The sequence below is a fragment of the Lissotriton helveticus genome, chromosome 9, assembly GCF_964261635.1.
Source record: "Lissotriton helveticus chromosome 9, aLisHel1.1, whole genome shotgun sequence".
Lineage (NCBI taxonomy): Eukaryota > Metazoa > Chordata > Amphibia > Caudata > Salamandridae > Lissotriton > Lissotriton helveticus.
Window position 1 is genome coordinate 437,292,414 of NC_136070.1, and position 16,106 is coordinate 437,308,519.

Sequence of the window (16,106 nt, forward strand, 5' to 3'; positions counted from 1 at the left end):
TGGCAAGCAGCGAGGAAGCAGAAGGGCCCCACGCAGATCTCGTGGATGCTGAAGGGCTGTACTTCGGTGCTGGAGCTGCTTAGGGTTAGGGCTTCTCAAACCCCAATGCACTCAATCCGGGTCTCGTCGAGCTGGTCAGTCTTGATCCGGAGGATGGACGTGCAGCAAACCGCAAGCGCTTCAATGGTGCCTGCTGGTGCAGGGTGGCTACTCCTTAGCCACAAGGGAGAGTCTTCAGAGAGTGACAAGAGTTCCTTTCGTGGAAAGTAGTTCAAGTTTCAAGATTATCCAATTTGGGAAGGGGGCCTGCTCCTACCTTTATTCTAAAAAAAGGGGCTGGCACGCGACTAGGTCCTGCCCATGGGTGTGACCAGGAGGGGGGTGGTTACACCCCTCTCCTTTGTCCAGTCTCTCCCCAGCTCAGGGGCTGGTGTGCCTCTGGAACTGGTTTGAGCCGGCATATGCACAGTGAGCACCGGGGTGCCACTTGCAGTCACCTTCCTTTCAGCCCTGCCTACCTGGGATACACAAAATCCTGTCTGGGATGGTGCTGGCACCGCCCCTGACAGGAAACCCTTTGTCCAGGCCTCCCTCGCTGGAAGGACTCCCAGCAGCAGGAGGGCAGACTTGTGTCTCGGTGGCAGCATCCATTTTGTGGAGCTGAGGCTGTGTTCAACTTTAACCGGGGTTACAGCTACCAACATGTCTTCTCCCTCTAGAGGGGTGGAATGCTACCCCCGTCGCCAGAACTGGCGAGGGGGTAGTATTCCAAAGCGTATGACACCTTACACGACATGTTTAGATAATGTCAGACCAAAGTTACCATAACCGCGAGGATTATAAGGCACTTAAGAGTATATGGTCTGACGCTATCATGGAAACGGCTAAGGGATAGATCCCGAAGGCCGCAGACAGGCTCAGCTCATGCCAGAGCACTATCTCACACGATTCCAAGCACTCTGCCTCCAGGATTGTTAAGGCCTGCCATAGGAGTGACTGATAGGAGATCTCTGTGCCCATGTTAGGTTTAGATATAGGTATACTATACCTAAAGCAAAGGGTGATTACACCACCTTGCTCCCAGCTGTCAAGCAGCCAGTTGTGTCTGTTTAGTTAGTCAGCCCAGGGGTGGCATAATACATGCTGCAGCCCCTGGGAGACCTCTGGGTGCACCTCTGCCCTGGGTACAGGGACTCAAGAGAGGGCCCAGTACCAATTCAGTGCCTGGGTACAATTTGGAATAGAGAGAACAGCTAGGCTGTGGGTCTGATTAGCAGGCCCACAGCCAGGGAAAGTCGTAAACCAGTGAAGCAAAAAGCAAAAATCTGGGTGATCATAGGATTGCAGACCCTACTCTCCTACATGCCCCCCCCCCCCATTTTTGGGACAATAAGCTAACCTTGACCAGGTGAGTCTTCTTGCTCTAAGTGGAAATACCTGGAGAGCCCATCAGCATTGCCATGATCAGTACCAGATCTATGCTCCACTGTAAAATCCATCCCCTGTAGGGAAATGGACCCCCTAAGTAGTTTGGGGTTTTCACCCTTCATCTGATTTAGAAACACAAGAGGGGCTTATGGTCGGTCTGAATCTTGAAGTGAGTGCCAAACAAGTATGACCTCAACTTCTTCAGGGCCCAAACCACAGCAAAGGCCTCCCTCTCAATAGCTGACCAATTTTTCTCTCTGGGGGTCAGCCTTCTGCTAATAAAAGCAATGGGCTGGTCGTTACCATCAAAATTCAGCTGAGATAGAACAGCTCCCACACCCAACTCAGAAGCATCTGTTTGGACAATGAATGTTTTGGAGTAGTCTGGACTCTTTAGGATAGCTGCTGTGCACATGGCCTGCTTTAGGTCATCAAATGCTTTTTGACAGCTTGCTGTCCACTGAACTTTCTTTTGCATTTTTTTTTACTTGTCAGGTCATTAAGTGGAGTCACAATGGACCCATAATTTCTGACAAATTTCCTGTAATAACCAGTCAGGCCCAAGAAACCTCGAACCTGAGTCTGGGTGATTGGAGGAGCCCAGTCCTTGATGGCCTGTATCTTGCTCTCCAATGGCTGAACCTGGCCTCCACCTACAAGGTGGCCCAGGTATACAACCTGTGTCTGCCCTATCTGGCACTTAGTAGCCTTGATAGTGAGACCTGCCTTCTGCAGTGCCTCTAACACTTTCCTCAGGTGGACCAGGTGATCCTCCCAGGTGGAGCTAAAGACAGCTATATCATCAAGATATGCTGCACAGAAGTCATCCAACCCAGTGAGTACTTGATTCACCAGCCTTTGGAAGGTGGCAGGTGCATTTTTCAAACCAAAGGGCATTACCACAAACTGATAATGCCCACCAGGAGTAGAAAATGCTGTTTTGGGCTTGGCCTCCTCGGCTAACCTGATTTGCCAATACCCAGCTGTCAGGTCAAATGTACTTAAGTAGTTGGCAGAAGCCAATCTATCTATAAGTTCATCTGCTCTTGGTATTGGGTGGGCATCAGTCTTAGTGACTGCATTGAGACCTCTGTAGTCTACGCAAAACCTCATCTCTTTCTTACCACCCTGGGTGTGAGGCTTTGGCACTAGAACTAATGGACTAGCCCAAGGGCTATCTGAGGGCTCAATGACTCCCAGCTCCAACATTTTCTGCACTTCTGTCTTGATGCAGTCTCTGACATGATCAGGCTGTCTGTAGATTTTACTCTTGACAGGCAGACTGTCTCCATTGTCAACCTCATGGGTACACCAATTAGTTTGACTGGGTGTCAGAGAGAACATATGTCTAAAGGATTGAAGAACCTGTTTACAATCCTTTTGTTGATGTTCAGAGAGGCTGCCACAAAAGACAACACCATCTACTGACCCATCATCAGGGTTCTGAGTGAGTAGGTCTGGGAGAGGGTCACTCTCCTCCTCCTGTCCCTCATCTGTGGCCATGAGCAAGCCCATGTCCTTCCTGTTGACATATGCCTTGAGCCTGTTTACATGGAGCACCCTGAGGGGGCTCCTGGGAGTTCCAAGGTCCACCAGGTAGGTGACCTCTCCCTTTTGCTCAATGATTGTGTGGGGCCCAGACCATTTGTCTTTGAGTGCTGCTGGGGCCACTGGCTCCAGCACCCACACCTTCTGTCCAGGCTTGTACACAGTCAGGACAGCCTTTTGGTCATGCCAAGCTTTTTGTAGTTCTTGGCTTGCCTCAAGGTTTTTAGATGCCTTTTCCATGTACTCAGCCATCCTGGAGCGGAGACCAAGTACATAGTCCACAATGTTTGTTCCAGGCTTTTTGAGAGGTCTCTCCCATCCTTCCTTTACCAAACAAAGGGGTCCTCTTACAGGATGCCCAAACAGAAGTTCAAAAGGGCTGTAGCCAACACCCTTCTGTGGGACCTCTCTGTAAGCAAACAAGAGGCAGGGTATCAGGACATCCCATCTCCGCCTGAGTGGTTCAGGTAGTCCATGAATCATCCCTTTGAGGGTCCTGTTGAATCTCTCAACAAGCCCATTGCACTGTGGGTGATAGGGTGTGGTGAACTTGTAGTTGACACCACATTCCTTCCACGTTGCAGTCAGATATCCTGACATGAAGTTTGCACCTCTGTCAGAGACGACCTCCTTAGGGAAGCCCACTCTGGAGAACACTCCAATTAGGGCTCTTGCCACAACAGGTGCTGTAGTGGTCCTAAGGGGTATAGCTTCAGGATACCTGGTGGCATGATCCACTACCACCAGTATAAACTTGTGCCCTGATGCTGTCTGGGGTTCCATTGGACCAACAATGTCAATCCCCACTCTCTCAAAGGGTACCCCCACCACAGGTAGTGGTATGAGGGGGGCCTTTGTTGTGCCACCTGACTTACCACTGGCTTGGCAAGTGACACAGGAGCGAAAAAAAAAGCAATTACTGTGGCAAGGAAGACGTTCGAGATGGTAATGCCCCGGTTACTTACCGGTAATCTTCATTACTCCGAGTCCTAGTCTTCCTCGCCACAGTATAGTTTCCCTTCCCTCCCGGCCCTTGTTGTGGCTTCATGTATACGGTTTTGGTTTACATATCGTGGTGTGGATCTTGTATCATTTTATGTGATTGGTGGTTGCCACTGGGGGCCATATTGGAGGGATTGGGAGACTAGTATGTTAACTTTTGTTTGGAGTTTCTGTAGGAGCAGAATGCTCATTAGTAATTACTGTGGCGAGGAAGACTAGGACTCGGAGTAATGAAGAATACGGGTAAGTAACCGGGGCATTCTATCGGGCTAGCTACTAGTTGGGTGGAGGTCACAGGGCATAAACGGCAGATGGCTGTTTATAACGTGGTTGGAGAGGACGCATGGTTTGCTCAAGTCATAGTAAAGTTGAGGGACTAGGGCTCGCTTAGCAACGCTTAAAGTTGCAGGGTATTTAAGAAGAGAATGGGTGTTTGCTGAATTGTGGGTTTGGTCCTATACACTGTTTTCTTCACTTTTAGGTGCATGCGGTTCGTTCTGCTGTGTGGAATCAGGATACAGAACGTGATTAACACAGTAAAGGGCAGAGCTCTGGATGTAGCAGAATACCTGACACCAGTGCTGAAAATGAGACCTGTGTTCGGGGGCGGGAACATTTGACAGGCTATCATCTGAAACTAATTCTGACATGGGTCGTATTTACTTCATCCGGCAGTTACCAGGCACGTTAAATATCTTGCCCATGATTAAATTTTGGTAGGTCAAACCTGCTGGAATTTAACAGGAGAAAAGTGTGCATTATTTAATCTTAACATGCAGATTTTGGTATTGTAAGCAAAAAAATCAGACTGTATTTAGTGCAAACCATTGTTTTATTATCAGTTTCCCTCAGAATGACACGCTTCTGAACTTTGCTAATAATACTGTTAGATGACCTCTAAAAAAAGAATGACGACTCGCATGACTCCATCAATTAAAGCCATGTACTTGCTGTAAGCAGCTTTTAGATTTACTGGTTAGAATGGACCTGTTACCTTTGACTGTGTTCAGAATATTCAGTTGTTTTACTTCTCTAATTAAACAGCAGGTCTGACGGCACTTCCCAGTCTATATTTCGTTAAATAATATTATAAGATTCAATTAAAATGTTTTTAACAGGTCTTGAGCACCGTTGGATTTTCACAATGTAGTCCAACCAACGTTGTTATTTTTTTTGTGTTAAACAATGAACCGACCGTACTCCAAGAATGTCAGTTTATTTCCAATAATCAGATGGTCAGAAAATAAAGTAAAATCATGTATATTTGTGGGCAGGTGAATTATCAGATAATGCGAGTTTCAGTCATCAATTATATCACGCTACTTGCATGATTCAGCTATTGTGCAGCATTCTTGGTAGATGGTAACCAAGAAGTCTTTCCTTGGAGTATTTTTGAAAGCGGCAATGATTGAAATTAAAATGCAGATGTTCCGGTACAAAAGTTGGCTGAAATTATTTTCTTCTAATAGTCACTGCTTCTGCTGAAGCAATGCTTCCATTCATGAGTTGGCGTGCAGTATAAGTTCTGAAAACATCTCAAACACTTTCTAAGCACATTTTTGTAGCACTGAACTCTTTCGGCAGGTGCTGCAATCTCATGCATGCAAAATGGATTTCCATCCATGCTGACCCATCAGTTGCAAACTCTTGTGTGCGGGCCTGGTTAGTCTAGCAGAAGGGAAGCTATAGTATGTTGCATAGTTCTGAAAGATTGGATTGGGTATTTTTTTATATAGAATGCTGACTACCTGTTGTCTCAATAAGACAACTAATATCTCAGTTGGTGAATTTAGGCACACTTTCTCAGCAATGTACTAACAGCTATTAAGCATTCTTTGACAGTTTGGGTCAAGGAGTTTTCAAATGGGTGGGTATGGTGTGGTGTTGAAGAGTATTTAAGACCTAAATTGAGTAAGACATTTTAGTTGGTGATTTGTGTTTTACTTCGCTTGAACCATAGCCCTGGCATCTTCACTATACAGGTCAAAAGCCAAGAAATGCCCTTGAAACCACATGTACATTCTTAGTGTGTGCATAGAATGAACTAAAAGAAACTGTGTGTTTACATGTATGGAATTTAGATGCTATTTAGGTCGAGTCTGCATGAGCATGCGTTTGTACATGCACTTTCGCTTGCGATACGCATGCGTTCCAAAATGGGCTTGAAACTCATCCATTGCCTCCTTCCGCTGGCCATTCATTGCAAGTACTGTGCTTCAGGTACTATTTCTTTAATTTCTTCTTTTTTTCAAAAGCAATCTGACCCAGTCAACCCAGTGCTTTAAAAAAAGAAGAAAAAAAAAAAATATATATATATATATATATTCCAGCTCATAAATCCCTTACGCAGTAAAGAACGGACCGTACTCAGTTGTCTTTTCAGAAATTGAAAATTCACGATTTTATTTCATCGTCAGCTTTAGAAACAGGACGCGTTTCGGCATCTCGCCTTTGTCAACTGTTACTTGTATGTCAATTTCACACAGATTCAAATAAAGTTGCATCGTGATGTCACATCCTCTTCAATGGTCAACATGAAAAACGGACAACAATTCATTCTTGTTGTGACGGCGGCCATCTTATAGTGTGTTTCACATTAATCAATAACATACACTTTTTACAGTGAGCGCCAATTTAAACAGAAAATTCTTAAGCCCTGGATGGGCATTGGTCAGCCAAGCATTTTGCTGTAATCACTTACGAATATATACATATAGTTCATTCAGGTTGATGTTCTATACAATCCATTATTTTAACCTAAATAAAGCCGAACAGAGGTATGTACAAAGTATGCAGCTACGGATAGCAGTTCATTGAGAGAAAACTCTATATAAGATCTCATAGTAATTAAAAGAAGATAAGATCCTTTGAGAAAAAAAAACCATTGTGATGTCAGATTACTGACCAAGATGACTGGCTAATTCCTCTTCGGTATTTAGCCCACGTGGAGACTTAGTTTGAAGATCTAAAATAAACCTAGATTCTAGTCTCCGCATCTGCATCTCTCTGTCCCCTCCCCGATCTTTTAGGGGGACTTGGTCCAAGCAGAAAAATTTCAAAAGGTTGCGATCACTATTGTGTACTGAGGCAAAGTGTCTGGCAACTGGATAATTTGGGTCACTGTGTTGAATTGCTCTTGCATGTTCTAAGATTCTCTTTTTGACCGGGTGTATCGAACTGCCAATGTAATGAATTTTGCACGGACACTCTAAACAATATATACAGAATGAACTTGTACAGGTTAAAAAAAATTTGATTTTTCTGACTCTGGATGTTCCTGGAATTTCATATGTAGTCACTTTGGAACTAGACTTACATGCTTTGCAGTTTTGACAAGGGAAGAACCCTGTTAGGTTTCCCAGTCTTGGGGTTCTTGGAATAGAGTCAAAGTGGCTGTCAATCAGAACATCCTTTAATGACCTGTTTCTCCTGTAGGTGATTTTCGGGTGGCTAGATAGATTTTTCCCTTATTATCCCATCTGTCTTAAGGATATTCCAATGATGAACCATCGTTCGATGGATCAGATGGGAATCCCTAGAGAAGGTGGTTATAAACCGAGGGGTATTATCACCAGTTCTACTCTTTCCTTTTAACTGTCTGAACTGGCTCTCTCTCGGAATCCGGTGCACTTTATCATATGCCTTCTTTAAAGTGTCGGCGGAGTACCCTCTTGCTTTAAACCTCATCATAGATTCTTGAGCAGTTCGTTCAAAATCAGTCTCTAGTGTGCAGTTTCTTTTTAAACGCAGTAATTCCCCATAGGGGATACTGCTTTTGAGAGGCTTAGGATGGCAACTGCTTGCTTCTAAGGTAGAATTACCTGCGGTAACTTTCCTGAAGAGTGATGTACAGATTTAGTCCTCTTTTATAAACACCTTTAAATCCAAGAAGTCAACCTCTCGATTGCTAATGGTGCCACTCAGATGCAAATTTACATTATTGTTATTTAGATGATTGATATATAGTTCTGCCTCAGATTTTGGACCTTTCCAGAAGATAAAGAGGTCGTCAATATATCGGTACCACCCGATTACTGACGCGACCCATTTCTGGTTCTCATCGGCCCAGGCCACCTGCTTTTCCCACCAGCCAACGAACAAGTTCGCATAGCTGGGGGCGAAGCAGGTGCCCATCGCCGTCCCCCTCTTCTGTCTGTAAAGTTGCTTTTGAAACAGAAAGATATTGTTAAGTAAACAAAAATGTAGGAATTCGATCAACATACTGTTATGCTTCATCATTCGTAGAGAACGAGTTTTTAAGAAATATTCAACTGCTTGAATGCCATGATTATGCGCAATACAGGTATATAATCCTGTTACATCCAACACGATCATTAACATATCTAGTTCCCAGAGAATATCTGAAATGATACGTATGAAGTCTGAAGTGTCTCTAATATATAATGATAGAGTTTTAACATGTTCCACCAAGAAAAAATCAAGATACTGTGACATTCTTTCTGTTAGGCTGCCTTTAGATGAAATTATGGGTCTCCCCGGAGGCAGTGTTGCGTGTTTGTGTATTTTAGGCAGGTGGTAGAATGTCGGAGTGGTGGGTTGTTGGCACGTGAGAAATTTAAGTTTATTTGTGTCAATCATGCCTTCGGACGACCATTTGTCCAATAATTTGTGATACGTGATAATACTCGTGTTATATTCATCTTTACTGATTTTTGTGTAGCACTCAGTATCCTTTAGTTGTCGCAAGGCCTCAGTGCAATAGAATTCTCTGGTCATTAAAACGATATTACCACCTTTATCTGATGATTTGCACACAATGTTTGTATTGGTTTTAAGTTTGTGCAACGCTGTTCGTTGTGTCATGTAGCTACTGTATATCTTTGTGATGCGTTAAGTTAGCATAGGCTCACTACATGTTTAAACGCCATTTTTTCCTTTTGCTGCTTCTGCACACGACACTTAATTGTTGATTTAGCTTTCAACCTAGTAGTACGTTGTGGTTTACATGAGAATAATATGTTATTACTCTGATATCAGCTTTGCTTAATAAACTATGTCTGTACAGAGAGTGCTGAAGCTTCAGGAATAACACGATACAGAATTGTTATGAGGTCTGATCTTCGCGCCTTCATAGACATAACATAAGTGCAGCTTCTGCCAACTTTGGGCTTTAGGCGGGTTTTATATGGCTTTGCTTGAAGCACGCAAAGACACTTGATGCTGTTCGCATGCAGAGAGAGCTGGTGTATGCTGATGTGATCTCTTCATTCTAGGATCCTGAGGTATGGGCCCGCCCTAATTCAACCCAAAGAGACCTTCTTAGCTATTAATATAATATGTGTGTTAGGGAGGGTGAGAAATAAGTGTCGTTAAACTCTTATTCATTACAGCATGTTAGCATGCTGTCACCATTTGCTTTCTATGGACTAGTAACTATGCTGATAACTTTGCTTCTGATAATATGTCTTCTTGTATTATCTAAGATACTGCGCCTGAGAAGACGGCATTAGTAAATAAATATTTCAAATGTGCACGTGTCCTCATTTACTCCAAGTTCTGGTTTGAAATGATTGTATAACGAAAGAGTGCTCATGTGTTCCACGTAACCTGAGGTATTGTAAGTTCATGTTCTGGTTTGTCTAAACATTGGGAGTTTGTTATGACCAATGAGACACTGTAGCTAGCTCAGTAAGGGGTTTATTGGGTACTAAGGTGAGTTTTGGGTCACCCTAATTCGCCGAGGTTCCAATCCTCTGTGCACAGTTCTGTGGGAGAACAGAAACCCTGCTACAGTTGGGCCAGTGATAGATTCCATTGTCTGTTATTCTGATTCATGGATCCTTTTGTTCTCATTTTGTCCAAGTCGATTTTACCTGCTTCCTCAAATACATCGATCGCGTCGTGTGGCATTGATGGTATGAATCTCGACGGTGATCTGAATTGGGTTATTGCTTTAGTTTGCGGTATTCCAAATTCATCTGCCGTTTCTGCTAGGACACTCAGCAGTTGTTCTGGTTCATGTCTTTGGCTGGCAATTATTTCCAGCAGGTTCAGGTCCTCAACTCCCAGATTTGAAGTTGTATCTGAACTCGGTATTCCAATGTGGCCACTTGATGTACTTTTCAGTTGATGACATTTCTGTAGTTTCAATTTGCGTATAAATAAGAATAGATCTATCCTTGTTTGCGTATATTCAAACGCATTAGTGGGACAAAATGTTAATCCCTTCTTCAAAACGTGTTCCTCTATTATCGAAAGTTTGTATGTTGTCAAATTAACTATGGTTAGATCATCCTCGGAGCCTATCTCCTGTTGCCTCTTTTGCTCCTTGTCTGCGATGCCATGCCTTGATTGCCTGCTATGGAAGCCCCCTCGCCTTGTCTGCCTTGTCTTTGTCTTACTTCTGGTGGTTTGCCTCTGGTGCCCTTCTGATGTGATTGGCGCATGAGTTGGAATTCCTCGCGATAATTGTCTTGTGAGGAAAGTGGTGCTCGAATTTCAACTCTTTCATCTCCAGATTGGTCAACATCGGTTGCGTCAGATTTGGATGTTACGACTTCGGGGGCTGCTTTTTTGGTTGCTCCACTTCTTAGAGCCTTCCTCGGAGCGTCAAACTTGCGTGCAAATGTCAGTATGCGTCCTTGCGCATAGTCGCGGGCTTCTCTTTGGAATTTAGTTTGTTTTCTTTTTCTAATTTTGTCTTCATATGCCAGCAGCCTTGTTTTCATAGTGTCACGCAACTGGTTTATCAGAGTAGAGTCGGGATTCTGTGCGATGAGAGCTTCAAGTGTTTCAATCTCTTTTTGGCACTTTTCTCTATCGCTCCACGCAAATTTGATTAGTACCTTAGGCATCCCGACCGACATCTCCGCTGTATAGCTAGACCATTCATCTAACAATTGAGGGTCTGGGTTTTCATATGCCGGGACCGTATACACTCGAAGCCCACGAGGGATGCGTTGCACTTCCAAATACTTTTGAAGGGAAGTGGCTTCCCACCATTTCCTAATTTCACGCTCAAAAAGTCTTTCAAGCTGGGCAAACAGTGTTTTGAGGGGGCTTTGGGCACTCGCGCTTCCATTCTTTGCAGCTGCGCTTTGTACTATCTCTGTTCGGAAAATATCATCCGCTGCATCGCGGCATGCTTGGTCCGAATACATTATATCAGAGATATGTGCGTGCAACTCACGTCAACTTGCTTCAGCTTACTTCCAAGTTAAAGCGGAAATATTTTGTCAATTTCGTACAACTCGTCCCAGCCGATAACCGACAGCCGTCAGCAGTGATTTAGCAGTTCATTGCGTTATAGTCACAAGAAAGAAGAAACGTAGTGACGGAGCCGTCCTCCGACTCACCATCCCCGCTGCTGCTTCTATGTGTGTCACCAGATATCCGGTACTTCGGTTGTGTCAGCGGTGCAAGGCGATGTCAGTCTCGCTCCTCGTACCATCTAAAAAAGCCGTAGTGCACTCAGGAACGGGTGTGTGTCCAATAGCGTGGCGATGGCAGCCACGTTATAAATTCCGGCTCGTAAATCCCTTACGAGGTAAGGAACGGACCGCACTCAGTTGTCTTTTCAGAAATTGAAAATTCACAATTTTATTTCATCGTCAGCTTTAGAAACAGGACGCGTTTCGGCATCTCGCCTTTGTCAACTGTTACTTGTATGTTATTTTCACACAGATTCAAATAAAGTTGCACCGTGATGTCACATCCTCTTCAATGGTCAACATGAAAAACAGACAACAATTCATTCTTGTTGTGATGGCGGCCATCTTATAGTGTGTTTCACATTAATCAATAACATACACTTTTTGCAGTGAGCGCCAAATTAAACAGAAAATGAATATATATATATATATATATATATATATATATATATATATATATATATATATATATATATATATATATATATATATATATATATATAGCACAAATCATCCCGAGGACATTGGAGTGCCTATATGAGCACCTGATTGCATTACACAAGGTAAGAGTCATTTATTTCCTTATTTTATTTTCTTATTCCTTGTTTAGTCATGGTTTTGAATTCCCAATATAGCAGTAGCTCTGCAAGAGATAATCTTCAACGAAAACTATGTCTTCTGTAATCAAGGGGCAAAAACAGTGCAATTTGGAAGAGAAGAAAGAACAGATGACCCAAAGGTTTATGTCCTCTTTATTACTGCACTTTTTTTTATAAAGCTCAGATGCAGTTGAATCTGCACAGTTTCCCCCCACCTGCGTGTGTGGCCTAGGTTTCCATGTTGCTTTGGTTTTGCTTGTTGTTTGTGGCTTTCTTACCTGCCCCATCTGATACGGCTTCTACAAAGGTCTTTGCTGTTTTTGAAGGTCGAAGGTAAAGTGTAGTTAATGGCGCCAAATCCATCAAAGTAAGTTTATTTTGGCGCTTTTGGAGTCTTTATGGACTTTATTCAGCGTGTGGACACTATAGAGTATACCAGTATACTTTCGGCTCCACATGCCTATCCCAGGGGATGTTTCTAGAATAAAGCTCAAGAGTCTTTCAGCGAAAGAATATTATTGAGAATTGCTTATCCAGAAAAGCCAGTTGATCGAGGATTTTGGCAAGAGGAGCCAGGACCTAATGATATCCTGCACAAGCATATCTCTCTCTCTCTCTTGCTCTCGATCCCTCTCTCTCAATCTCTCTCTCACTCTATGCTGCACCCAGCTCGTCATACCTAGAGCATATTCACTTTCAGGTAATTTGAACATTTCCACATTCACACCCAATGGAAAGAAGAGACCTAGAATGGGGCAGGATGGGCTTGCATATGTTGGTGCCATTTATAAGCCTTAGATTTTTCAGCAATCCAGTCAATATGACCGCCAGATGATTGGCGCGTGCATTCCAGCAGGTTCTGCATCAGTGGTTGTACGGCTGACATTTTTAGGTTAGGCGAACAACCTATTGTGGGTATTGCCAAAAATGTAAATGGGGCTTACATGTAAGCCTGCCAGTTGTTTACCATTTCTTATTTGCCTGCTTCTTATTCAATGATTTCTTTTTCTCAGCTTATCCATCATCTGTTTTTCTCTTTCCTGAACATTGTCTTCTTACCATATCTTTGATTGGCTAACTTGTATCCTCCCAGTGCTCACTTTCAGGTAACTTTTTGTGTTTTTGGTTAAGCATTCGAGAAGGAATTTGTTCTCCAGATCACTACTTCTGTGCTTCCAACAACAAACGCTCCCCGCACTGCTCTCACATGAATGCTGCTAAGTCTCGTGTGCCTCTCTCAACTGTGCCATGTTGCTCACTCCCTCATATGCATCTCTCCTTCTAATCTCTCACCCATGTTTGCTTTTTCCCTTGCTTTCTTTTCTCCATTGTTTCCTCTCTGCTCACTGTGTTGCTGCCTCCTGGTATATTTCTTTTCCACACTTCCCACCTGCTCCTCCATTGTATCCCAACCTTATATACCCGTTTAAAAAAAAATCTTGTTCTTTCCCATGAAATCTTAAATGTGTATTTATTCAAGTGGGTGGGGTGCACCGTCTTAGATCAGAAAACAAATAACCAAAGGAAATTGCGCCCACATCATTCCATTGGCCCACACGCATTGTGATGCATGTGTCCAAATGTAGCCATGCTTATGTGCGCTAGCAGCATGACTCAACCACCAGTAGCAGTCACGTCATTGCACCTTTTTTCCATTTTTTAGATCGAGCCTGGGGAGCAAATGCGCTGCTCTGCGATGCATGCTGTATTCAGGTTTAGATTTGAAGCTCCGCCCACTCTCTGCCCATATTTTTCATTGGCTTGTGTCAATTGTCCGCTGTAAACTATGGCTTTTCATTGGTCAATAGGCTTAGTAATCCCTCCTTAGTACTATCTTGTCTTATTTTGTAACCTCCCACGAGGACATCCCCTGTTACGTGTGGTGTTACTTGGAAGGCTTTAATTGCAGTCTCTGAGCACTATTTTCTCAAATAGCTTTGTCCTGCCTGCTGTTGCAGGCAGGACATGCTCTCTCCTAACGCTTTAAAAAAAATCTTTATAGCACTGGTGCCAAACGCATTTGCAGTGCAATAGGTTTCGCATTTGCAAGTGTTTACACTATTGGCATTGTAAATGACGCCTTTTATTTATTTATCTGTTTTGAAAACAACACATAATTAAAAGGCTTTGGGCCAGATGTAGGAATCCTAATACCGGTCGGTAACGGCCGAAATTACCGAATTTCGGCCGTTACCGAATTTCGGTCGTTACCACCGGTATTAGGCATTTGGGATGTAGGTGGCTACATTTCAGATTCGGTAATTTACTGAATCGGTATTTAGGAATACGGTAAATTACTGAATCTGAAATGTAGCCACCTACATCCCAAATGCCTAATACCGGTCGGTAACGGCCGAAATTCGGTGAAAAGCACTCACTTGAGTGCTTCCTACATTCTTAAATACTGATTCGGTAAATTACCGAATCTGAAATGTAGGAAGCACTCAAGTGAGTGTTTTTCACCTGTAAGAATTCATATTTACCACCAACTATAAGTTGGTGGTAAATAACGAATATCTTTGAAAATGCAAATCTGTGTATTTTCAACTGTGCCATGTGGCAGACATACATGCCCTTAGGGCATATATGTGTGCATCATCTGCACACAAGCACGATTCAGGGGTGCAACAGGGTGTCAAAGTGACACCCTGGCACCCTTGAATGTTTCCCTCATTTTACCGAATCTGTATTTACCGATTCGATAATTGCCATTCATTCCTATGGGCCTCCAGGCCCATAGGCATGAAAGGAAATTACCGAATCGGTAAATACAGATTAGGTAAATACAGAATCTTACAGATTCGGTAATTTTTACCGAAAATATATCAACATACCATTTACCTATTCTTAAATACGGAATCAGTAAAATTCAGTATTTAAGAATAGGTAAATTGGGATTACCTACATCTGGCCCTTTGTCATTTACATTGCCAATAGCTCAAACGCTCCTAAATGTGAGACCTATTACATTACAAATGCTTGTTCTATATTTGTATGAAGAAGGAAATAAATGCAAAAATGAATTATAGATGCATGGATTGTATGAGAATCCCGAGAGACTCAGATTACCCATCTGAGGGACAGAGTTAGGGCTTGTACTCCAACTGTTACATTGTTTTTGAAAAAGCAGATGAGACTAGGGAGGAGGATGTATAAGATGTATTGAGTTTTCCTTTGCCAGAAGCAAATGCTGAAGGAAGGTGCTCCCGTGGAAGTACCTGAAAATGGGGCAGCACAGTTCAGCAGCAGAAGGAGTGTCAGACAATAATGCACAAGTGAATGAAGAATCACTAAAAGTGAAAACAAGACACTAACTTTATGACAGTATGGACAGTGACCAAAGTAAGCTTTCGCTCAGTACCTTTCTATACCCATGCAAGACCTTGATCCCCCAGGGCATTTAGTCTAACTATACCCCGGGATAGTTTAAGAAGTTGGCAAGTGACAGACATGGAAAGAAATCCACAAAAATATCAGCCAAACTACTTCCTCTAGTAACATAGATAGTGCAAGGTCTCAGGGTGCAACATAGATAGTGCAAGGTCTCAAGGTGCACGTCTTCCACTGAAAGTAACAAGGAACGAGGGTGGGAGTAAGGTTACTGTTCATGTCCCTTGGTCCCCAACTGATTTCTGGAACATAATGAAACAATTTCCTAATGTGGGTGAGATTCCTAAGAAGTTTTGTGAGTAACTGAAAAAGACAATTGAAACTATATAAACCTAACTGGGCTAATGTAAATAAATTTTTGGGGCTTGTAATACCAAGTAAAGTTAGCGAGCAAATGAAAGAAAAGAGTAATTGGTCAAGACAAGTACCGAATGATGGGGCAGCTTTAGCTACCGCTAAGGAAAGATTGTTGAATAGTGTGTGTAAAGTGTGGGACCAGTGGAGACAGACAGGGCCGAAATTTGCAATTGTAAACAAGGGAAGGATGAATCAGTGGCAGCTTATTTGGATAGGCTTAAGGATTTGTTCGAAAGTTACTACGGTATGTCTTAACCTGCAGAACATGTTCAGGAAGCCGAGTGAGCTGCTTATGTGCAGGGTTAATTACCCTGAGTGCCGAAGAAACTGTATCGGCTGGCAAACAGGTTAGCTGAGTTGGCAGGGGGGGGGATAAATATTGCATAGCCAC